Genomic DNA, 24,648 nt, shown 5'->3' with positions numbered 1-24,648 from the left:
CCACCAAGAGGACGACTGCATCCTTAAAGGAGTCCTGCAGGGACAGCACCCCATGTGGTCACACACGCTTCCACATGGATAGAATGGTCTTTTCTCCCTTTATTCAGAAGTTATTTCCCTTAAACACAAAATTTGGGCCACCCCTTACAGGATAAGAGAGGAAAAAGGACTCACTTAGGTCACAGAGCAAGCCAGAGGCCAAGGGCATTCTAAGCCTGGTGTTGCAGTGCCAGATGCAGGGTCTTTGATTTTAAAAGGGCATTAGCCATGCATGTGTAATTTTTTGTTTAACATCCATAGCCCTGCCAGACAGTCAGCTCCATAAGGGTACAGACTGGTCTGTCTTGTTCACCAGCCACATCCCCAGGGCCTAGGACAGGGCCTAGGACAGGGCCCGGAACGAGTATTTGTTAGATGGATGGATGGTGACGGGTGAATGTAATTTCCAAGCCTGGAGCCACCCAGATGTTCGCCATAGGTTCTCATTTCAGAGTAGAAGAAATCAGGCTCTCTTAGTTTGTATATTGAACACCCACTGTGTGCCAGACCCCTATGCTAAATGCTGCAGCATCCGTCCCTCCCCTTGATGTGTCCCCCAGTCAGGTGCATGGGTATAAGGTAAGACCATAAAGGTCTGAGCTCAGGTCAGAGGAAAGGACCACAGCGCTCAGAGCAGGGCGAGCTGAAGTCCACTTCAACTCACGTCATCTTTGTTGAGTGCTTACTACGTGCCAGGCACTGTTAAGAGGTTCAAAAAATGCTTCCTAGAGCCAGCAGCTCAAGCTCGCCCTTTAGATGGGAGGGAAGGCCTTGCAGGCTGAGGGGCCAGCATGGGCAGGGCTGAGAGAGACTGATGCTTGGGGCTAGCGAGGAGCAGAAACCAGCTGGACTACAACACAGGAAAGAAGCTGCGGTAGGTGAGCGTGAACACTGGCCAAGAGCCAGATCGCGAAGGGCCTCCGATGCCAGGCTAAGGAGGTTGGACTTGATTTCACAAAGCACTAGGGAGCCACTGAAGGCTTTTGAGCAAGAGAGTGGCATGCAGAGAGCTGGAACCCGGATGGCAAAGAGAGGTCCCTAGGAGGCACAGAGGCTAGTGAGGAGGCTGTTGTCTTGCGCTGGTGTGATGTCCACCTGCAGAGGAGACACCAGGTGTCATCTCTGAAGGAATGAATGTCCTTGAGGTCATGATCTGAGTCTTCCCTCATGGTGCTGACTAGCCGTGGGGCAAGAGGGCAGGTCCCTTAGGACCTCCCCCTTCCGGCACCCTTCACCCACGTGGCATGACGCTGCTGAAATCGCTGGCCAGCCATACTCCTCCCCTCCAACCAAACAACTGGCAGCCTCGGGTTAAGGACTTTCCACTGGAACATGGCAGGGAGTCACTTGGCACTTATGTGCAAAGAAAAGTCCTAAAAGGAAGGGCTTCTCGGGGCATCCCAGCATGAGGAGGGAGCACGCAGATGTGGTCCTGAGCCTCCAGGTCAGGAAGGACCCAGCAGCAGAACCCTGAGGGCTCAGCCCTCTGCCTTCCAGCCCAGGACTGCTTGGATACCTACTGAGGGAGGAAGCCTTCCACTGCCAGCCCAACCCTTCTCTTGGCGACCACCAGCCCTCTCCCTACCCGCCACATTCTAGTCTACACAGCGGCCAGAGCTGCTCGTCATGTGTTAGGCTCCACGCTCCTTCCTGAGCTTTCCAGGAACCCCATCCTGGGTTCTGGGGGTGTCTCTGAGCAGCCAAACCATAAGAAATCTTTGCGATTGATAGAGCTTTGCCCTCCCACCTCCCTTTCCCATGAGTTGTGACAAAACCAGGATCTGAGAGTCATGAACAATATCATCAGAAGTTTAAGGCAGAGGTATTAACACTGTCCTTAAATCCCTCCCTGCCAAGGGGGGTTTCGTAGAATCAACAAATGGTGGGAATGATGGGTATGGCTGGAAGCGGGGAGCAGGGGGAGCCACATCTGTGAACAATGGCTCCTTTTTGTTTGTTTTTGAGTCTAAGTCTCCTTTGTCATCCAGGCTGGAGTGCAGTGGCACAATCTCTGCCCACTGCAACCTCCGCCTCCCAGATTCAAGTGATTCTCCTGCCTCAACCTCCTAAATAGGTGGGATTACAGGTGCCCACCACCAAGCCCAGCTAATTTTTGTATTTTTAGTAGAGATAGGGTTTCACCATATTGACCAGGCTGGTCTTGAACTCCTGACCTCGTGATCTGCCCACCTTGGCCTCCTAAAGCACTGGGATTATAGGCATGAACCACACGCTGGCCAAACAATGGGTCTTTAGATGGCTTTATCTTCCTGTGCTGATAAATACCTCCCTTGGGCCTCACCGTTCTCATCCATAAAGTGGGTGGACAGAGAAGGTTAACTGGATGATTCCACAATCCCAAAGTCCCCATACTCTACAGCCTGGGGCCGCTCTCCCTCAGACCAGAGGTGGCGTTCCCAGACTGGATCCTTGGCCTGCCCTTGGCATAAACCATCTTAGATTGTTCATTAACCTTCTCCTGATACAGATCTCCCCGACTCCTTGCGCATGGGGGCTGTTTATTCCTGCCCTCTTGGCCCTGGCCCTGTGCCTGGCACACAGTAGGCATCATAAATGTTTGCAGTGCAACCAGTGGGATAAGGATGTGCTGAGCCATCAGGTGGACTCTGGGTCCAGCACTCCTTCCTCCCGTTCCTAGCTGAGTGAGCTGAGGCCAACTACTTTTCTGATGAACTCATCTCTGAAACAGCAAGGGGGGAGCACTGTGGATGCTCAATAAATATGAGTTCCTTCCCTTCTCAGAATGCTGAATGGGCTCAGCCAGCTCCTCTGCACCCTCCCGGGCAAGTCCTGGGTAGGGTGTTTCATTTACTGAGCTGACAGCACTGGGGGTAATCAGACAGGAAACGCGAAGTCAGTGGCTCCCAAATGTGGGCTGGCTGTTCGGAACGGCTTGGCAGATCCGTGCGTTCTGACATGCTGCAGTCCACATGGCCTGCCGTTGGAATAGACCAACTGGCAGAACCAAGAACAGTACCATGCCATTTTTGTTAAAAACAAAACGAAACCACAGCTAGCTTCTAAACAGATCCCAAAGAATGCCTGGATCGAAGAAGAAATCGAAACTCAAGTGAAAACTGATCCAGTAAGTAATAAAAAGGAGTCTATATCCATATGGACACCTGTGGGATATAGTTTAAGCTGTATGCGAAGGGAAATATATAACCTTATATTAAGAAAGAGATATGAGCTGGGTGAGGTGGCTCACGCCTGTGATCCGAGCACTCCGGGAGGCTGAGGCAGGCGGATCACCTGAGGTTGGAATTCAAGACCAGTCTAACCAACATGGAGAAACCTCGTCTCTACTAAAAACACAAAATTAGCTGGACATGTTGGCGCATACCTGTAATCCCAGCTACTCAGGAGGCTGAGGCAGGAGAATTGCTTGAACCCGGGAGGCAGAGGTTGCAGTGAGCTGAGATCACACCATTGCACTCCAGCTTGGGCAACAAAAGCAAAACTCCATCTAAAAAAAAAAGAGAGAGATGATAGGCTGTCCAGCATTTGGGAGGAGGCCGAGGCAGGTGGATCACTTGAGGTCAGGAGTTAGAGATCAGCCTGGTCAACATGGTGAAACCCTGTCTCTAATAAAAATACAAAAATTAGCCATGTGTAGTGGTGCATGCCAGTAGTCCCAGCTACTTGGGAGACTGAGGCAGGAGAAGAATTGCTTGAACCCAGGAGGCAGAAGTTGCAGTGAGCCAAGGTGAGGCCACGACTCTGCACTCCACCCGGGCAACAGAGCAAGACTCCATCTCAAAAAAACAAGAAACAGATATGATAGACTGTCAATCAGGCAGGTGGACAGGCTGAAGATCAGATTGTACATTTTTTTAAATGATCTGAAAGTATCACTTTTTAGTTTCTGCAGTTTTGTATTACTTGAGGTATATTACTTTTGTAATTAAAAGTGAATGCTTTAGCAGTTTCTCAAAAAGTTAACCTATATCTACATTATAACCCAGCAGGTCTAGTCTTGGAGAAAGGAAAATACATGACCACAAAAAGACTTGTACCTAAATGCAGACAGAAGCTTTATTAGCAATAGCCCCCACCAATTGGAAACAACCAAAATGTCCATCAACAGGATAGATGAGGCCGGGCATGGTGACTCATGCCTGTAATCCCAGGATTTTGAGAGGCCAAGGCAGGTGAATCATGAGGTCAGAAGTTCAAGACCCGCCTGGCCAAGATGGTGAAACCCTGTTTCTACTAAAAATACAAAAATTGGCCAGGTGCGGTGGCAGGCGGCTGCAATCCCAGCTACTCAGGAGGCTGAGGCAGGAGAATTGTTTGAACTCAGGGGCTGGAGGCTGCAGTGAGCGGAGATCATACCACTGCACTCCAGCCTGGGCGACAGAGTCCGACTCCGTCTCAAAAAATAAAAATAAAAATAATTTTTAAAAAAACCCAGGATGGATGAACGCATTGTGGAACATCCATACAATGGGAGACTACTCAGCGATTTAAAAAAAAAAAAAAAAAATCAACTCCTGATATACTCAACAGCACAGATGGATCCCAGCAATGTCAGGCAGAAAAAAATGGACACAAAAGAGTATACACTAAACAAGTCCATTTATATGAGGATTTAGACTTGGCAAAACTAATTTATGGTGACAGAAATTGGAAAGTGGGTCTGGCATGGGGGTGTATGCCTGTAATCCCAGCACTCTGGGAGGCCCACATGGGTGGATCATGTAAGCCTAGGAGTTTGACACCAGCCTGGCAACACAACAAAACCCTGCCTGTACAAGAAATCCAGAAGAACTAGCCAGGTGTGATGGCGTGTGCCTGTACTCCCAGCTACCTGGGGAGGATCACCTGAGCCTGGGGAGGTGGGAGGATCATGTGAGCCTGGGGAGGTCGAGGCTGCAGTGAGCAGAGATTGTGCCACTGCACTTCAGCCTGGAAGACAGAGTAAGACTCTGTCTCAAAAAAAAAAAAAAGAAGAAAAGAAAAAAAAAAACCGAGAAAGTAGCTGTCTTGTGAGGTGAGGAGCACAAGACAACTTTCTGAGGTGCTGGAAATGTTCTATATCTTGATTTGGGTGGTGGTTACACAGGTGTATACATTTGTCAAAACTCATCAAACTGTAACAGAATCTTTGCATATCACTGCATGTAAATCATACCTTAATTTAAAAATATTTTTAAAAAAATCATCTGAAGTGAGAGGATCGCCTGAGCCCAGGAGTTCGAGACCAGCCCAGGCAAACATGGTGAAATCTCATCTGTACAAAAAAATACAAAAATTAGCCTGGAGGTGTAGTCTCAGCTACATGGGAGGCTGAGGTGGGGGGATTGCTTAGGCCCAGGAGATCAAGGTTGCAGTGAACTGTGATTGCACCACTGCACTCCAGCCTTGGCAACAAAGTGAGACCCTGTCTTAAAGATTCACAAGAAAAACATTAAAAATACAGATTCCTAGGCTCCACACCACCTGGGGGTTCTGATTCAGTATGTCCAGGCTGGGTCTGGGAGTCTGAATGTGTTTGTTTGTTTGTCTGTTTTTAAGTATCCCAGGCAATTCTGATGCTTGACCACAGTTAGGGCAGTCCCACATGCCTCCCTCACCATTCCCTCCTCATTCTTTTGTTTTAAATGGTTTATTATTTGTATGTTGGTTTTTTCCAAGAAAAAGTTGGTCGGCCACGGTAAGCTACAGCTTTAGAAACAAAATAGCAATTCCTCAGTCTCTCTGCTTTCCCTCTCATACCCCTAACTCCCACCCTTGGCAGCAGCCTCTGCCCAGGTTTCCAAATGAAGCCTCTGACCAGGTGAGGCGGGAAGGGAAACTCCGTAGCCCCGGCCAGGACAGGCATAACTCACCTAGAGACACACTAGAGCTGTATGCTTCAGGGAAGTCAAAGCCAGCAAGTTAATGGCCTGTGTATCTGTTAAATGGCATGTTCAGGCCTTCAACATCATGTTTACAGAAAGAGTTCAGGGCAAGACTCACTGGTACAGAAAATGCTTTGTGCCCTTCCTGATACTGGCTTGGTGACTCTCAGTCTCCAGGACCCCAGCTCTGTTCCTCACTTATCATCAGGGGTCTCCTGGTCTCCAGGCTTGACTGGCTTCTCCCTCACTATCCCTAAACTCAGTATGATCCTATTTCTCTGCCTGCTGCCCTCAGGAGAAAGCCCAAGCCCACTTACACAACATTCAAGGCCCTCCAGCTGGGCACAGTGGCTCACACCTATAATCAACACTTTGGGAGGCTGAGAGGCGAGGAGATTGCCTGAGCCCAGGAGTTTAAGACCAGCCTGGGCAACTTAGTAAGACCCTGTCTCTATTTTTATATATAAAAAATAAAAAGACCCCCCACCCACCCACCATCTGGCTCCTATTCCTCTCTCCAGCCAGGAAGCAAGGAACCTGTTCTACAAACATGCTTGGCTATTTTACACCATGGTGCCCTTGTAGCTGCTCTGCCCCCTGTTGAGAATGCCAGCCCATCCTGTTTCTCTACCCACAGGCAACGGCAACTCCGAGACTGCATCCTCTAAGAAGCAAAAGTGCCTCCTGCCTACTACCCCACCCTCACTGCACACTCAGCCACTCCTTGGGTCTTCTTCATTGTACCCTATGGGTGGTAATGGCCACTGCAGCTACCACATGCTTCTATCTTTGGGACAGGAGCTCCTAGAAAGCCAATACTCTGCCCTGAACCCAGTGCCAGCCCAGAGCTGACCTTAACCAAGGTCTATTAACCAACTAAATGAGGCACATTAAAAAAGAGCTCTCGTTCTCACTTGAAGACTTCCCTAGGCATTTGCAGATCCACAGCTCCTCCCCACAACCCATAAATTCAAATGACCGCTCTGGCCAAGCTGGCAAACACAGGAAAGTGAGATGCAGCCCCAAAGAATCTAACTTGCTCATGACCTTCTGCAGAAGTGGGGGATAGGCATGTACCTGCCAGGGTGGCCCTGGGATTCCATGCCAACCCCAATTCCCAGGCAGACACCTGCTGGCTGCAGCTGAGCTGCATTCGGGGAGCCCTTTTAATTTATTTCTCAGCTCTTTTCTATATACGGGAATGTGTTCAATGACTCACAAGTGTCTTATCATTCAGGACCTTTGGAAAGACTTTCAGAAGTACAGCTCCCAAATCCTTTGACAAACTGACAGGCGGACAAGTTCAGGTTAGAAAACACAGTCCCCAGAACCTGGACTGCCTCGTGGAGGGCTGACCCCCACAGCAGGATGGGTAGCAGGGCTTGCGGGAAGGCACAAAGAAGAAAGAATGACCAACTAGGGACAGAGGCAAGGTGCAAATGGGTCCCCTATGCTCACTCTCCTGCCTGAGGACTGGGGCACCTTTGTGTCCCTCATTTTCCCCAGGCCCCAGTTCAATTTCAACTCCCCAGGATATCAGTGACAAAAGCCCCATGGGGCCAAAACTCACAGCTGAACTAGGGAAAGCCTTTTGAAACTGAATTTTGTCTACTCAAGGCAAAGCCTCTTAGGTGGCCCTCAGTTTGTCCATCTATAAAATGGATACTGCTCACCCGGCCTCCGGACTCTGCAAAGCAGATGTGGCCCAATCAGCACAAGTTGAGGTGACAGGAATGAGGTGGGGGAGGATGATTGCAGCTGAGACATGGGTTAGTACAAGGGTGTCCCTAGAGGACAAAGGCTCCAGAATGCACCTTGGCCCTTGCCATACACCACAGTGACCCAGGACCTCGTGACACCCTCTAATCAGCAGTTCTACAGCCGAGGCCGGCTTTACAGCTTACCACAAGGACCTCAATCCCCTTTACAGCTGAGGCCAGCTTTGCAGCTTACCATCTCCTGCAATCCCCTCAAGGACGTAGTGAGGCCGGCACTGGCGTCCTTGCTGCCCAGACAGCCAAGCCGAGGCTCAAAGAAACCAACGGAATCAACCAAGGTCACCCGCCCATTAAAACACAGCACAGGACTTAAATCAGTTCCCTGGGGACAAGCTCCTACCTCTGGTCCAGGGTTTGCTCTATAACCAGTCTGCCCCACCCATTTTACAGGTAAGGAAACTGAGGCCCAAAAAAGGTTACCCAAGGTCAACCGGGGCTAAGCCAGGCCTAACACCTCCCACCATTCTACCAATCCCACCCTATTGGGGGTTCTTAGCCATGCCAGGCCCTCTCCAACATCTCTCCCAAACCATCTTAATGAAATTCCTCCCCCCCACCACCTCATGCCCACCCCACACTCCCTGGGTGACTCCCTGGTCGAGAGGGAGGCAGGTGGTTGCTAAGCACTCACCCGTTCTCTCTCTCATAAAAATAAACTCCTTCTGGCTAGGAGACTCTGGACAAGATCCCTTTCCTTGTAGCCAACAAAAAATTACAAAGAAATTTTAAAAAGATCTCCTCGGTAACATTTATTTGAACGTCAGCTGTGCCAAAGCGGGAGCCAATTTATTGAGGTCCAAATGGAGCCACGCGCCACTAAACCTCAGCCCGAAGACCCTCCATTCAAGTGTCTGGGCAGTTACTGAGCTGATTTATTTCCCCAGGCAGGAAATGGGGGCCCAGGCTGCCTCCCAAGCTTTTGGGGCTGGTCTTGGGGAGGCCGGGATCTGGCAAAGGCCCAGGAGTGACTGAAATAGCCAGGCCAGTGGCCCTGCTCGGCACACGCCTCCCTGCCTGGTAGAGCCACCCACAGGTCTCCTCTCCAGTCCAGGCTGAAGTCCAGGCTGAAGCTTTGGGGCAGTAGGAGGAGGTCCCTGGAATTCTCTCTGTGTGGCTTCCCTAGTGGGAGGGGGACGAGGATCTCCTGCTTGAAAGAGGAACCCACAGAAGAAAGGGAAATAGTCTGGAGGAGGAAGTGTCCTTCTGGCCCTGCCGGCTGTCCGCTACCCCCTGGCTGCCCCTCCGGGCCTTGGTCCCACCACTCAGGACTGCTGGGCACTGGCACTGCCACCTGCACGCCACCTGGGCAGCACCTATGGAGCTATGCTGCCCTATCACCTCTCCTCAGTGCCTGACCTGGAGAACCAGCTCTGGCCATTCGACCCTCTAGGTCCTGGGGATACCCTCTTGGGTACAGCCGAGGACCCCTAAGTGCCCACAACCAGGGACCTGGAGACACAACCACACTCAGGGACATGCACGTGCACAGAGCCAGGGCCTGGAAGACTCAGCCACCGATACACAGATTCACGCAGACACAAACGGGGACACATAAGAGCACACATCCAAAGACACAGCACATTCAGGTATCTCACACACACACACACACACACACACAGAGTCCAGCACACAGAGAACAGCAGACATGCACCGGGACACACATGTGCACGCTGCTGGGGATACGGTGAAACAGCCACCCTCAGAAACACACAGACACAGAGACACAGAGGCACATGTAGGCATCCAGACGGAGACAGACACACAGACATACCACACACAACACACACGCACACACACACACACCTGCCGCCCGCACCAGGAGCCGGAGCCCTTTCGCCAAGGAAACAATAACAGCCCCGCCAGGGGGACTGAGCAGGCGACCCTCTGTCCCTTCCGCGGTGGTGAAAGGGGCGCCGGATGGGAGCACGCGGAGGGGAGGAGGCCGGGACTGCGGCGACGCCGGGATGGGGAGGGGCTGCAGACGGCGGGCAGCGCCGGCTCCGCGCCCGGCTCCCCGTCCTTCAGGTACCTGGGGTGGCTGCGGCGCCGCCCGCGCTCCGCTCGGCTGCGCCGGGTTCCGCCGGCGGGGGTCTGCCTGCCCGCTCGCTCTCTGGCCCGCGGGGTGAATGCCCCGCACTCCCTCTTGGCGCGGCTCAGCCTCTGGGCTCGCGGTCCTCGGGGCTCGGCGCTGGCGGCGGCGCGAAGGAAGCGGTAATTTATAAGCGGCTTCTTCCTGACCTCGCGTGTCTGTTGTCTGAGCAGGCAGCTCTCAGCATCACCCATCCTGCTGGGTGGAAAAATACCAGCTCGGCCGGGCCGGGGGCGGGGCCTGGGCGGGGCTTGGGCGTCCAGCCCCGCCCCAAGTGCGGACACGCGGACGCGCGCGCGCGCGCACACACACACACACACACACACACACACACACACACACGCATACACGCACGCGCGCATGGGCTCGGACACACAAAGAACCGGGCTCGCCGAGCGCGCGCGCACACCCTCATGCCGCGCCGCCGACCCTTGTTGCCAGGTGCGGCAGCCCGCCCTGGGCTCCTCCTGCCTGCGGAAGAAGAGCAGGGCAGACCCGACCCGACCCGCCTCGCCTCCACCCCGCCTTCGCAGCAGCCTCCAAACCCCACTGCTTGCCTCCCCGCCAGGCTCCTAGAATGAGGCCCCGGGCTCCAGGAGCAGCCAGGTGCAAACCAGACCGGGCTCGCACTCCACTGTCAACGTTCTGAGAGACTCGGTATGCCCCTCCGAAAAGTGGGCACGGTCACCGAGCCCTCCCCAGCGGCGGGAGGGCGGCCTGAGCTTGTGGTGTGAACTCAGGTACAGAGATCCAGAATCCTGGCCTTGCCATGGCTGCGTGACCCTGGGCAAGTGACTCATACTTTCTGTGCCTCGGTGTCCTCATCTAGAAAATGGAACGGAAAATAGACGCTTGTCTCCTCTGGCTGTTATGATGATCCAAGGTTAACAGCGCAGAGAGCTCGGAACACGCTCGGCATCTAGGAAGTGCCAAGCCAGTGTCAGCTAATGTGACTATTTTTAAATGGAGATGGGGAGTGTGCCATTATTCTTGTCCTTATTTGAATGAACGGGCCCTCAGGGACCATTTTCCACCGCCCCGCCCTGGCAGCATGAGAGGGAAACACTGTGAGAACCCCAAACCCCAGCTTTCTCCTTTCCCCTCATTCTCTCTCTGAACCTAGAAGGTGGGAGGAGAGAGCCGGATCCTTCCACCATTTATAAAAGAGGAAATACCAGCCGGGCACGGTGGCTCACGCCTGTAATCCCAGGCCATGACAGGCGGATTATCTGAGGTCAGGAGTTCGAGACCAGCCTGGCCAACATGGCGTAAACCCTGTCTCTACTAAAAGTACAAAAATTAGCCGGGCCTGGTGGCGGGTGCCTGTAATCCCGGCTACTCAGGAGGCTGAGGCAGGAGAATTGCTTGAACTTAGGATGCAGAGGCAGTGAGCTGAGATGGGGCCACTGCATTCCAGCCTTGGTGACTAGAGTGAGACTTCGTCTCAAAAAAAAAAGAAGAAGAAATACCACACAGGCTGGTCCAACAGCCGCCCCCACTCAGGCCAGGACACCCACCTGGAAGGGCTCTGCAGCTGCTCTCCCTGTGCAGCCCTGGGATGCTAAGGAGCATCCCAAAGTCACAGTATCTCTCTGGTGTCCTCCTGCAGGCCCCTGATGCTGTACTGCAACCTGACCTTCCAGCAGGCGCTTCTCACACTGGCTCCAGCCAAGCCAGACCCAGACCACTGGGCACATGCCCTTCCTTGCGTGCCTCTGGCGGCCTCCCCCACCCCTTCTCTGCTGGCCCAGGTGGGTGCCCCTTCTTCCAGGAAGCACCTGGGAACCAGTAGTGCCTTTAGGGTCCCAGTGGCCCATGTGACATCTGCTTCTGGCAACTTGAGCACTCTCCTTTGAGTTCAGAGTCACTGTACCCTTTTATAGGTGAGAAAATGGAAGCTGAGGAAGAGGAGTGACTGAGTTTCCCATATCCTTTGCTTCAGATATGAGGTTCCCTCATGAGCTGCAGGAACAGACGGCAAGCAAAAACTTCTCAGACGCTCTGTGCATGTGTGGTCGCACAGGATGCAAAGGCTGATGGAAAAGGGGCAGTTCCTAGCACGGGGAGGGGACTCTGGGGGCGAGATTTGAACCAAAAAGAGGCTTTGACTAAGCCAAGAGCAGTGAAACTGGTGGGAGAGGAAGCAAGTTCTAGTAGAGGCACCTGCTGTGGCAGAGCCCTGAGAACAAGGTTGTCGTTAGCAGGGCTGGGCTTGAGGGTCTGAGAGAGTGAGCAAGGGCAGTGGCTGCAGGAGGCAGGAGGAGCTGTGTGTTCAGAGCTGCAATCTGGAAAGGCCCATGGGATCCTTTGACCTCCAGATAGACCAGCAGAGCCTTGTGCAGGTAGTGCTGGCACAGGACACACCAGTGAACCATCTATCTAGTTATCAGCTCCATGAGGGATGGGATCTGTTCCTTCTGCCCCCACTGAATCTGGAATCTATCACAGGCCTGGCACTCAGTAGGTACTCAATAAGTGTTTGCTGCATTTTAATTTAATTTAATTTAATTTATTTATTTTGAGATGGAGTCTCACTCTGTTGCTCAGGCTTGAGTGCAGTGGTGTGATCTCAGCTCACTGCAACCTCTACCTCTCGGGTTCAAGCAACTCTCCTGCCTCAGCCTCCTGAGTAGCTGGGATTACAGGTCACTTGGCTAATTTTTGTATTTTTAATGGAGACGGGGTTTCATCATGTTGGTCAGGCTGGTCTTGAACTCCTGACCTCGTGATCTACCTACCTCGGCCTCCCAAAGTGCTGATATTACAGGCGTGAGCCACCGTTCCCGGCCTGATGCATTTATTTTAACATACTTTTCTTTGGCATTGAACTATATACCGTGTACAGTTAAGTGCATTTTAATGTAAGTTAACCCTTTTCATCCTCACAACACCCCTATGAAATTGGTACGATTATTTCTTCCATTTTATAGAAGGCTAAACTGAGCCACAGAGCAGTTAAGTAACTTGCCCAAGGTCACTCAGCAGGCAAATAGTAGAGCTAGAATTCAAACCTAGGCCACTTGGCTCCAATCAAGAGTTACAATCTTTAATGAGTGGATTCTGGGTGGTGATTGCCAGACAAAAAACCCAGCCCCAAGGAAAGAAAGGAGGAGGAGGAGGAGATAAGAAGAGCTCCAACTTCAGCCCCAGGGAGAGGTGGCAGATGAGGTGGAAACGGGATGGTCAGACCAGGGTTGGGGACCGAGAGGAGCGGGTGCCAAAGCTAGGGACAGGCACAGGTTGGACAGAGCTCAGAGCAGGGGCCACAGACCCTCACTCCACCTCAGCTCTATGGCTTCCCAGCTGTGTGGCTTGGGCCTGCTGGCCTGCTCTCTGAGCCTCAGTTTCCTCATTGTAATATGAGATAAAATAAGACCCTGCCTCACTGAGCCATTGTGAGGAGAGAGGTCTCGAACTGGGGCCTTAAACCGAATCCAGCTCCCAGATGCACTTCTTTGGCCATCACTGAACTTTAATGTGTTTGAAGTTAATTTCTGTGAATAAAAACTTGGAGATTTCACATTTAAAAACTCTAGCCAGCCTGGACAACAAAGTAAGATTCCATCTCTACGAAAATTATTTTTTTTTTTCTTTTGAGATGGAGTTTTTCCTCTTCTTGACCAGGCTGGAGTGCAGTGGCGTGATCTCAGCTCACTGCAATCTCTGCCTTTTGGTTTCAAGCAATTCTCTTACGTCAGCCTCCCGAGTAGCTGGGATTACAGGCGCCCGCCACCACGCCCAGCTAATTGTTGTATTTTTAGTAGGGACCAGGTTTCACCATGTTGGCCAGGCTGGTTTTGAACTTCTGACCTTGTGATCCGCCCTCCTCAGCCTCCCAAAGCCAGGTATGGTGGCGCATGCCTGTGGTCCCAGCTACTTGGGAGGCTGAGGCAAGAGGATCACTTGAGCCCAGGGGGTCAAGGCTGCAGTAAGCTACGATTACACCACTGCACTCCAGCCCAGACGAGAGAGCAAGACCCTGTCTCCAAACAACAATGGCAACAACGACAAAATCCGAATGCCTGGTTTCTCTTGAAATATAGCAAAATGGGGCCACCCCTCCTGTGCCCATTACCCACCTGTCTACAATGTCCTGGAGCTGAAGGGCATTCGCCACCCTCTTACATGAGGGCATGGGCTCCCCAGGGTGCCACAGTTCCCTCCTGGCTAGTTTGTTCCTTTCTGTCACCTACGGGCCGCTGCAGGGGCCTGCATTTGAGACCCATGGTACACTTTGTGCACCCTGCCCTCTCGAAGATAACTGAGCAACAAGGGAAATGAGAAGCTTTGGCAACAAAGAGGGAGCTTCAGGGAAAGCCAGGCAGAGGTTCCCCTCAGAACCACAGACAAGGCTGAAATTCCACTGGGACTAATTCTTCTCATTTCAAGAATGAAAATCGATTGCCAGACAGAGCTCCTGGAGGGCTGATTTTCAGACTGTAGTCTACAGCCGTCCACTTAAAAACAGTGAATGGGATTTTCAAAGGCTACTTGACGATACTTTCTTCAGCAGCTCTCAAAAGTAAAATAAAATCGATCCAAGACTTTGAACAAAATCTCTCGTCCCTTGCTGGGGAAGAGTTTGTCTCATCTATCAGGCCACCAACAAGAGTTGTTGCGATGTCTGTGAGAGGTGCAGCCCACGCTGGGCCACCAGGCCAGCTCAGGGATCCTGCTGGGGATCAAGGATCGTCTGGCCGGCCTCTTACAACTCTCAGAACATCATCCTGGAAGCAGCCCTGAAGAGACCAAGGGTCAGCGGTGGGGCTGCTGAGGGGCTACCTCCCTGGCCTGGCCGGCATCTCCTGGCACACTGCAGTGTGTCCACATCTCTGGGTGTGTAGGTGGCTGCAGAGCCTTTGTCAGAGCATCTGGGCCTTCAGGGATTTGCTTCCTGCCCACCACCCTCCTCTTGCCTGCTTGCAAATCTCAGCTCCATCTCTCATGGGCTGTGTGACCTGGAGTGAATAATGTAAGCTCTTTGTGCCTTGGTTTCTCGATTCGTACAGCCTGATTAATCATAACCCCTCTGCTGCAGATTGTTGAGCGGAGTGAGTGGAGACGGTTGATGTGAAGCATCGAGCCAGGTCCCTGCCACACGGACCCCCTCTGGAAAGCAGGGGCCCCCCTCCACCCCTGCCACCTGTGTGCTCCAGGCTTTCCTTCCTCCAGGCCTTCACCCTTGCTGCTCCCCACTGCCAAGCACTTTGCTCATTGCCCTCCTGCAGCCTTGGTCTCTGTGAAACTTGGAGCCCCAGAAAGGGAGCACCCAGGAGGCAGGGATGCCAAGCTGTCCCAGAATGGGGCCTGGAGCACAGTGGACCCCAGGAAACCCTTGCAGGATGTGGTCTGTGGGCGGCAAGTGCCTGGGCTCACTTCCTTTTCTCCTTCAGTGGGCACAGCAAAACTACCCCAGAGCTGGACAGACAGGGAAGGTGTCAGTGCTGGAGCCAGCCCTGCAGGGGCCTGAGGACTCAGAGCACATTTATTCATCCGGTAACACTGCAGACAGATGCTCTCCAGCTTCACAGCCACCCCAGGCCAGGCCACATTCTCTCCCTTCTGGCTTACTGCAGGGGCCGCCTTCCTCCCTGGCTTCCTCTCCTGCCCAGCAGCCCATCTCGACTCCTGGGACTCTCTAGGGCATATAGCCGTTGCAGCAAACAATTTGGTGGTTTCTTTTCTTCTTTCTGGGACAAATTGTATAAAAAATGCTGTGTTGCCTAACCGGCCTCGAACTCCTGGGCACCAGTGATCCTCCCACCTCAGCCTCCTAAGTAACCGGGGCTATAGACACACCACCACGCCCAGTTCCTCTGGCAGTTTTTGATAAGGTTATAAGTTTCTTATAAAATTAAACATACCACTATGAGCACGCCCGGGTCATTTGCCAGAGAGAAATGAAAATGTTCCCTCACCCAAAGACTTGTGAATGGCAGTGGTATTCATAAAGTCCAAAATGGAAATAGCCTTGGCTGTATCTATCAGTAGGAGAATGGAAAGACTACAACTCACAGGTGAAAAGAAACGGGCTAGGCCGGGCACGGTGGCTCAAGCCTGTAATCCCAGCACTTTGGGAGGCCGAGGCGGGTGGATCACGAGGTCAAGAGATCGAGACCATCCTGGTCAACATGGTGAAACCCCGTCTCTACTAAAAATACAAAAAAATTAGCTGGGCATGGTGGCGTGTGCCTGTAATCCCAGCTACTCAGGAGGCTGAGGCAGGAGAATCGCCTGAACCCAGGAGGCGGAGGTTGCGGTGAGCCGAGATCGCGCCATTGCACTCCAGCCTGGGTAACAAGAGTGAAACTCCGTCTCAAAAAAAAAAAAAAAAAAGAAACGGGCTATGAGAGGCTCCAAACTAAGGGGGCAGAGGGGTGTCTCCAAAACACCGAGCCCAGTGAGAGAAACCAGAGCCACAGACCTGCGGGTGAGGTGGGGTGGGGATTGGGGTTGGGGGTGGCGGTGGGGTGAGGTGGGGTGAGGTGGGGTTCATCGGAAAGTCGTGAGAGAACCTGAGGGATGGGAAGGGGCTCCACCTTGACTTGGGGGAGGCCACACTGGTGTGTGCTCTCAAGTTTCCTGTTTTACCATAGGAAGTGTAGAACTCAGTAAAAATCCTAAGGAAAACCCCCAGACCCACTCAGGCTTCCTTCCTGCTTTGAAGCACCACATGGCCCCCACCACGCCACCACTAAGCCACATTCCTGGCAGCCCCTGAGATACCCCTTACCTGCACCTCGGACACACTCCTCTGCCTCCCTCACCCCTAGCCTCTCAGGCCCCTAGCTTCCCCTCCAACTCCATGCTTGCCTCTTTCTGCCTCAGGGCCTTTGCTCCTGCCTTGCCCTGCCCTGGGCACTTCCCTGAGTCCTATCTAGGACTAGCTCCTCTTCTCTAGGCCTCAGCTCCAGTGTCTCACCCCCAGAGACCTTCCCGGACCCCAACGTCTCAGGCAGCCCCAGCCGCCTCCTCCCTCCCCTGCACCAGCCTTGAGCCATCGCCTCGTTTTATTCTCATTCTAACTTGGATAAGGGATGAGTGGACCTTGATCATTTACATATTGACCTATTTATGTCTGTTATCACACTAAACTGCCCACTTCATGTGTCCCCAGGGCCTACGGCAGTGCGCAGGCCCATGGCAGATGTCCAACAAATTCTGCTGAATGAATGGAGCTGGAGCTGCCTGCAGTTGCCCCCTACACTACCACCCCGTTCCACAAACCGCAAAGCTAACCACTTATGTAGCTGTGGGGAAAGGGGACAGTCCTTAAGACTGTGCATTCGGCTCCATCCACGAGAGCCCCCTCCCCTCCCCATCTCCGCTGGAGAGACCTGGTTCCAGGCCCTGAGTGGATCATTAGTGGCTCTGTAAGCCTGAAGAAACTCCACCTCCCTCTGCCTCAGTCTCCCCATCTGTGGCATGAGGTTAGCCAAGGTGACCTTTCAGCCCGGCTTCCACTGAACAGTGCACATACTCACAGCGGGATGTGTTAACATACAAACTTCACTCAGCAGGTCTGGGGTGGGGCTGGAGATTTGGAATTTCTTGTTTATTTATTATTCTTATTTATTATTCATTTATTTATTTCTATTTTTAAAAATTAATTTATTTACTTTTTTTTTTTTTTTTGAGACAGGGTCTCACTCTGTTGCCCAGGCTGGAGTGCAGTGGCACGATCTCGGCTCACTACAACCTTCACCTCCCAGGTTCAAGCGATTCTCCTTTCTCAGCCTCCTGAATAGCTGGGACTACAGGCATTTGCCACCACGCCCGGCTAATTTTTTGTGTTTTTAGTAGATACGGTGTTTCACTGTGTTGGCCAGGCTGGTCTCGAACTCCTGCCATCAAGTGGTCTGGCTGCCTTGGACTCCCAAAGTGCTGGGATTACAGGTGTGAGTCACCGCACCTGGCCAGAAAGGATAAATGCTTGAGGTGATGGAGATCCCAATTACCCTGATTTAATCATAGCATATCATATGCAGGTTATCAAAATATCACATGGACCCCCAAAATACGCACAACTATTACATATCAATTTTTAAAATAACAAAAAGAAAAGAGAAAAACTCCCTTATTATCTGAATACATTGCATTCTGGGATGCTGGTACTTTGGGGGTGGGTGTCCACCTTCCCTCTATGTTCGAGGTAATTGATGCCCAGAAAGGTTCAGTGATTTGTCCACAGTCACATAGCAAGTTAGCTTTCAAGTCTGGGTCTGGGCCGAACTCCTATGTGCTTTCCAGGAAATCACATGTCAGAGACTTCTTGGTCCCATTGAGAAGTCCCAAGTCATGCATGGTGGTCATGAGCTGAGCACATGGACACTGCAGGACATTAAAGCCTGAAGGCTGAACAAACAGATTCTGCCTGTGTGTCGTAAGCACGAACAGTGAGAGCCAGTGACGGCAGAATTATTACTGTGCTCCAAGGCAGTTGGACTGGGCAAAATTTGGCTCAAACAAAAGGTTATTATAACCCAAGTGAAGATTTTTTTTCTTCTTACTTCCCTAGACCATCCGTAAGGAAAATCTGGGTCCCTGCAGGCAGCCGTCCCACATCTTGTCAGTCAGGTCACACACTAAATGACAGAGGTCTTTGGGCTCGTTTCCAAAACCAGACGCCCTTTTCACCCTCCCCCTGGCTGTGTGGCAATCTCCTTCCTGCCCCATCTCTGCGGCTCTGTCGTCACCTCTTAGCTTTTGCTGCTCCTCTGGCCTATGAAAAGGAGCAGGGCCCATAGCTTAGCGTCTGATACACTTGGATTCAAATCCTAGCTCCACTGTCTGGGCCTGGGTAGGGTGGCTCATCCTCTCTACGCCTCAGCTTCCTCCATCTGGAACCTCCATACTAACAGCCTCCATCCAGGCTAGTAGGAGAGGTCCATGAGAGAGTATCTGTGAGCACCTGGCTCAGTGCCTGGCACACAGTAGGAGCTCAGTAAATATTGACGCCTTCTCCGGATTGCGAGTTCCTGTTTTCTCTGCCACACGTACGGCCAGCCTTGGAGGCTTTCCATGTTACCATCAATAATAACACGGGGCCGGGCGCAGTGGCTCACACTGTAATCCCAGCACCCAGCCAAGGTGGGTGGATCACTTGAGGTCAGGAGTTCGGGGCCAGCCTGGCCAACATGGTGAAACCCCGTCTCTACTAAAAATACAAAATTAGCTGCGCATAGTGGCTTGTGCCTGTAGTCCCAGCTACTTGGGAGGCTGAGTCAGGAGAAAGGCAGAGGTTAAACCTGGTAGGCAGAGGTTGCAGTAAGCCAAGATCATGCCATTGTACTCCAGCCTGGGCAAGAAGAGCAAGACTCTGTCTCAAAATAAATAAATAAATAAAATAATAATAATAACCCAAATTGCGTGTCTTTCCATGAGCAGCCCTTTCCTGCATTTGGCTCTGCACTGGCACTGTGCAGAAGGCACTAGGACTACTCTTAGACCCCAGACAGAAGAGCCCACACTTATGAGTTCCAAGAGGACCCCCTCTTGTGGCTGCACACCTTCCCACAAGGTCATATACACATTCCACAGGGTCCAAGGGATATGCCCAACCTGAGCCAGAGCCCTCCAGCTTCCAAATTGAGCCCTGGGTACCCCAGGCCCCAGACTCCCTGCCCGTGGGCCTTTCCCCCATTCATTCTGCTGAGAGTGGAGAGGTGCACTGGTGTTTACTCAGGCTTAAGGGTGGACAAGGGGGCTGTGCTTGGGGGCTGAGCTTGAATGGAAGGTGGGTTGTCCCCCTGTATGGCCCAGAGCTGCTCAAGGGGGATGACAGAGCTGGGAATGGCAGGAGAAGAGGGGTGAGGGGAAGGCCACAGGCCAGGGCCTCAGATGGGGGCTGGCACTCCCCAGCCACCACTTGCAGAATCCGGCTCCAAGGAGCCTGGGAATTTTACATTCTAAGCTGGCCTCTAGCTCACCATGAAAATAAGCACACCAAAGTGGGAGGGCAGGGTAGCTTGTACTTAACAGCATACTAGCCTGACATGTAACTTTTCAACACTGAGACAGTATTTGCAACATTTGTCATCTCGGGGTAGAACTCTGCCAGTGTCAGGGGTGTCCTGGTGTCATCCCAGTGGTTTTCTCGATCACTGACCCATAGAGGACAACACATTTGTCAAATAAGGAAAGTGCTGGGCCTGAGCCTTTCAATACACAAGTGTAGAATAACAGGCTTAAAGGCTACAAATAGCATCAAAGCACGAGGGATGATAATGCCTCTAGAGACCAGGTTCAAGTTCCCGTGGGACAAGTCACCTCCACCCTCAGTGCCACCTGCCCAATGAGGGTATTAGCTTCTCTCCTCCCCAGGGCCTGTCTAGGATGCCCCTGGACCTGTCTCTTCCCTTCCCACACTCCACACCCAGGCCCAGGTCAGGCACCTGAGATCCAGATGGGCAACTTCCTGTGCCTCCTTCCCACCATCCTCCATGGCTCTCCTCTTGCTCACTCTGGCTGGTTTTGCCATCCTGGCAGAAATCATCAGAATGACAGTGATAATTATGAGCACTCACCTTGTACAGGCTCTGACCTTCACGTTCACCCTCGACGGGGCTCTAATACCATCCTCGTTTTACAGATGGACAAAATAAGGCTCAATTTGGGGCTGATCCCTTGCCTAAAGTCACAGTTGGTAAGAGGCAGAGCCTGGAACTGAACACACATCTGAGTCCCAGAGCCCACACATCTACCGGCAAGGCTGGAAACCAGAGATCAGAGGGACCTTTTGGGTATTTCTCTGTGTCATGCAATCACTTGCTGACCTCTGTTTCCCTGGGGAAGTGGCTTTGAGGGGTACCTGGGGTCACCTAGAGCTGAGGGATCCTGGGAATCCAGGAGTGGAGCTGGGGCAGCCTGAGAGACGGCCCACCCCGCCCCAGCTCAGATGACCAGTCCCGAAGGCCCAATCAGGCCAGCCTTGGATCAGGCCATAAGTGGGAACAAAACAGAAAGGGAGCTCCTCTCTCCCGCTTTGTTTATGGTCTGGGAGCTGGGAATATTTTGAATTGTTGTGTTTGGTGACGGAGAGAAAAATAACCAAATATAAGAAGGCAGTCACTGGGAGGCCCCAGGCAAGAATGCAGAGGAATCGGGCCTGCCTGGGGATGTCTGGGCTACCGGAATGCTCAGAGTCCCAGCACCCTCTAGCTCAAAGATCTGGCTCTGATGAGACATTCACATTGCCTGGAGAGGTTTATCTTAAAGAAGGAGAAAGGAGAAGAAAAAGAAGCAGCAGCTGCCGCCACCACCTCATGCCCATTTAAATAGAATTTCTGAGCGTGGGACCCCAGGCCTCAGAATGTTTTCAGTTTTTTCCTGGGCCACCAAGGTTGAGAACTGGTACCTCCTGTAGCAGTGGTTCTAAAATGCCAGCTGCCTCAGAAGCCCCTGGAGGGCTTCTTAGGTAGGATTCCTGGGCCCATAACAGAGTTTCTGATTCACGAGGTGTGGGTTGGGCTGGGGCTTTGCTTTTTTCACTAGATCCCAGGTGAAGCTGCTGGTCTGGGGGCCAGACTTTGCGAGCCTCTCCCCTGCACTCTCAGGATTCCTTTTGTGGCTTATGGACCCACAGCCTGGGTCTATAACAAGCTTTCAGGAGCTTGTTAGAGTTTCAGACTCTTGGCACAGTAGCTCACATCTGTAATGCAGCATTTGGGGAGGCTAAGGCCGGAGGATTGCTTGCGCTTAGAAGTTTGAGACCAACCCGGGCAACATAGAGATACCTCATCTCTATTAAAAAACATAGTCTACAGCCATACCACCCTGAACACGCTCGATCTTGGAAGCTAAACAGGGTCAGGCCTGGTTAGTACTTGGATGGGAGGCTGCCTGGGAATACCAGGTGCTGTAGGCTTTTGGCTTGGCCGGGTGCAGTGGCTCATGCCTGTTATCCCAGCACTTTGGGAAGCCAAGGCAGGTGGATCACGAGGTCAGGAGTTCGAGACTAGCCTGGCCAACATGGTGAAACCCCATATCTACTAAAAATACAAAACTTAGCCAGACATGGTGGCGTGTATCTGTAGTCCCAACTACTTAGGAGGCTGAGGCATGAGAATAGCTTGAACCCGGGAGGTGGAAGTTGCAGTGAACTGAGATTGTGCCACTGTACTCTGGCCTGGGTGACAGAGCGAGATGCCGTCTCAAAAAAAAAAAAAAAAAAAAAAAAAAAAAAAAAAAATTCTCTTTTCTTTGTGTTGGGAACATTCAGTTCTTTTCTTCTAGCTACTTTAAAATAGACGATAAATGATTGTTAACTATAACTTCCCTAATACATATTTTCTCTTTTCAATTCTCATTTATTCAGTTGCTCAATCAAGGAGAAGCCTCAGCGAGGTGCTCGGGCATCTTCACCGCCTTGGTCATTTGCTCCTCTCCTTTTTGAACAAAAGCATTCCCAGATCAGGCCATCAAGCACCTGCAGCCAGCTAGGTTGGCTGGTTTTCATTGTCTGCATTTTTAAGGCATCATCTATTTATAGAAAAAATTGTGGTCTTGCATTTGTGGCAGTGATGGAAGCTTTACTTTTTGGCAAAACGTGTACACGTTGTTTAAAAGTGAGTCTGTTTGAAGAAAAAAAATTAAATGAATAATGATTTAGGAGGTGGGTTTGTTTTCCAGGACTGCTGTGTTGAAGTGACACAAACCCGGTGGTTTAAAACACAGACACGTGTTTTCACACAGTCCGGAGGCTGGAGTCCTAGGCCAAGGTGGTAGATCCCTCTGAGGCTCCTGGTGGAATCCATCTTTGCCTCTTCTTAGCATCTGGTCTCCCTCAGTCCCTGGCATTCCTTGGCTTGCAGCTGTATCACTCCACTCCTGGCCTCTGTCATCACATAGCCATCTTCCTCTGTGCCCCTGTGTTCACATGTTCCTCTTCTTATAAGGACTCAAGTCTATTGGATTAGGATCCACCCTGATGACCTCATCTTAACTTGATTACATGTGCAAAGACACTATGTCCAAATAAGGTCACATTCACAGGTAGCAAGGGTTAGGACTTCATCATATCTTTTGGAGGAAGCACAATGTGACCCATAACAGATGGGCTGTAGCAAAAGGAAAATTTATGCAGGAAGACCTGACAGCTAAAAGTCTGGGGGGCACTGCCCAGGCCAATCTCTTGGGAGAGGGACTCCAGCCCTGTTCGGTGTGGCTGGGGGCACCTTGAACAATCCCAGGGTCTCTCTCTGAGTCATGGTTCCCTGGTGTTTTCAAACTGGGTTCCATAGAGTCCCAGGGAGGTCTGGGGAGATCCAGATCTCCAGACACCAAACATCACCTCCACTTTGCTCCAACCGTTATAGGGGCAGTGGCGAAATAGTTTGTTTGACTAAAAGACACCCACATAATTTTAAAGATGAAAACACCATAAAATCATCAGGTTAGGCTGGGTGTGGTGGCTTACGCCTGTAATCCCAGGACTTTGGGAGGCTGAGGCAGGCAGATCACCTAAGGTCAGAAGTTTGAGACTAGCCTGGCAAACATGGTGAAACACTATTCCTACTAAAAATAAAAAATTTAGTTGGGTGAAGTGGCACATGCTTGTGGTTTTAGCTACTTGGGAGGCTGAGGCGCAAGATCCACTTGAACCCAGGGAGACAGAGGTTGCAGTGAGCCAAGATCTAGCCACTGCATCTATCCTGGGCAATAGCGAGATTCTGTCTTAAAAAAAAAAAAAAAAAAAATCAGGTTAGTGGATCTGTGTCTCCTCCCAGCCCCACGCATTGATTTTGATGTACCCTCCTACCCTGGCTAGAAGAAAGGACCATGGCTGCTGCTTACTTTTCTCTGGGAAGAAAGTGTCTATTTGCCTATTTACACAGATGTCCCCCTCAGGAAGGGTCCATGTTTCAGCTACAGAAGCAGAACTCAGCTTGGGCTGTGTCCCCTTTGCTCCCAGGCTCCTGCCACTCTGGGGACCTTTCAGTTCCTTTGATTCACAGCTGCCTCCCTTCTGACCACAGGGAGCTTGTGTGTTCCCTGTTCCCTCTGCTGGGAACATTCTGACTCCCTTTGCTTGGCTAGTTTCTGCCCATCCTTTGGTCCTGTCCTTGGGAAGGTCTTCCCTGATACTCTATGTGGCGAGGCCCCACCCCATCCAGTTTCATAATCTACAGAACTGTGGTTCATCCTGGGGTCCACATCAAACTCATCTTAGGAGCTTCTTAAAGAGATGCCCAGGCCCACCCCTGAGACAAATTCATCTGGTGTGGTATGAGGCCCAAGAGTCTGCCTTTAAGAAGCTCCTCAGCTCACTCTCATATGCAGCCAACCTTGAGAGTCACTAAGGATTATAATGGTCCAGCGAACCGTCTATCCACAATTTCTGTATTCAAAAAGTTCTGAAAAACAAAACAAAACAAAAAACCAAGTTTGGTGGCAAAACTTGAAATTTTGTGAAACTATTTAGAAATGATTTAGCTCATATACTATGGGGGTTTTCTTTCTTTCTTTCTTTCTTTCTTTCTTTCTTTCTTTCTTTCTTTCTTTCTTTCTTTCTTTCTTTCTTTCTTCTTGTAGAGATTGGATCTTGCTATGTTGCTCTGGCTGGTCTTGAATTCCTGGGCTCAAGCGATCTTCCTGCCATGGCCTCCCAAGGGGTTGGAATTACAGGCTTGAGCCACCATGCCCAGCCCACCTACTGTGAATAGTCATAGATTTTGCTGTAGAAATATCAATGTGATTGATTATGGGAGGCGACCCCACACCCTACCTGGTAACATGTGACATTTACGGAACATGCTCCGAGTTGTCTTTCTGATTGCCAGGCACATTTGGACTCAGGAACTTGGAAAAGGGACTGCGGACTCTGGACTATGGTTGATGACGGCTGATGTTTCTAGCCCCTATCCATGTGCTGGCCTGG

The 24,648-nt window shown here is 51.5% G+C and overlaps 1 protein-coding gene and 1 pseudogene across 4 annotated transcripts in view; one reads left to right on the top strand and one right to left on the bottom strand.

Annotated features, from left to right (window-relative positions):
• Positions 1-9,983, bottom strand: part of SLC6A6 (solute carrier family 6 member 6) — an 84,610-nt gene extending 74,627 nt beyond the window's left edge. For 2 of the 4 annotated variants that reach the window (XM_074404093.1, XM_010336928.3), the window contains exon 1: positions 9,711-9,983. The gene's annotated coding sequence lies outside the window, so the exon portion shown is untranslated. Of the gene's footprint in view, positions 1-9,484; positions 9,654-9,710 lie in introns of those variants that run through there. The other 2 variants (XM_074404094.1, XM_074404095.1) reach the window with 1 other exon arrangement.
• An 11,544-nt stretch (positions 9,984-21,527) lies between these two features.
• LOC120367248 (5S ribosomal RNA) lies at positions 21,528-21,636 on the top strand (annotated as a pseudogene).
• The last annotated feature ends 3,012 nt before the right edge of the window (positions 21,637-24,648 follow it).

Source organism: Saimiri boliviensis, chromosome 8 (genome assembly GCF_048565385.1).
Source record: "Saimiri boliviensis isolate mSaiBol1 chromosome 8, mSaiBol1.pri, whole genome shotgun sequence".
Taxonomy (NCBI): Eukaryota; Metazoa; Chordata; class Mammalia; order Primates; family Cebidae; genus Saimiri; species Saimiri boliviensis.
The sequence above is the reverse complement of the archived record's forward strand: the minus strand, read 5'-3'. Positions and strand labels throughout refer to the sequence as shown.